Source organism: Cajanus cajan, chromosome 1 (assembly GCF_000230855.2).
Source record: "Cajanus cajan strain Asha chromosome 1, NIPB_CcT2T_4, whole genome shotgun sequence".
Lineage (NCBI taxonomy): Eukaryota > Viridiplantae > Streptophyta > Magnoliopsida > Fabales > Fabaceae > Cajanus > Cajanus cajan.
In genome coordinates this window covers 43,157,644-43,158,184 of record NC_138517.1, presented here as the reverse complement: position 1 = coordinate 43,158,184, position 541 = coordinate 43,157,644, and the positions used below count along the sequence as shown (strand labels likewise).

General features: G+C 41.2%; 1 non-coding gene across 1 annotated transcript; it reads right to left on the bottom strand.

The window, feature by feature from the left end:
• Positions 1-205: 205 nt before the first annotated feature.
• Positions 206-312, bottom strand: LOC145953993 (small nucleolar RNA R71). The gene has a single exon (XR_014431205.1). It is a non-coding gene; the product is annotated as a small nucleolar RNA R71 (small nucleolar RNA).
• Between the last annotated feature and the right edge of the window lie 229 nt (positions 313-541).

The following is a 541-nucleotide window of genomic DNA, read 5'->3' as shown; positions in this document are numbered from 1 at the left end:
CCACTTAGAGGGGTTCTTGGAAATCTGTGAGACCCAGCAATTTGATGATGAAGTTTCTGATGGAATGCGACTCCGCTTATTCTCACTCACCTTGAGAGATAAGGCAAAGGTGTGGCTAAGAACAGTGCCTAGAGAAAAGATAGCAACTTGGGAATTATGTGAAAGAGCTTTTCTAGAGAAATTCTTTCCTCCTTCTAAAACTAAAGAATTGAGGAAGAAAATCACTAATTTCCAACAAGGCACTGGAGAGACTATTTATGAAGCATGGGAGCGGTTCAAAGGATATCTTCAAGCATGCCCACAACATGGCTTCAACCGTTGGCTTACCATCCAATTTTTCTTTGAAGGATTGGACCAACAAAGCACCATGATATTAGACTCAGCAGCTAGAGGATCTTTCATGGGGAAACCTATTAATGACTGCCTGATTATTTTGGAAAATGTAGCCTCAAATCACAGCCAATACAGTGAAAGAGAAGTCACAGCAAGGAAAGGAACTCCGGGGCGATATGAAGTGAACAATATTGAGTTACTCTTAGCA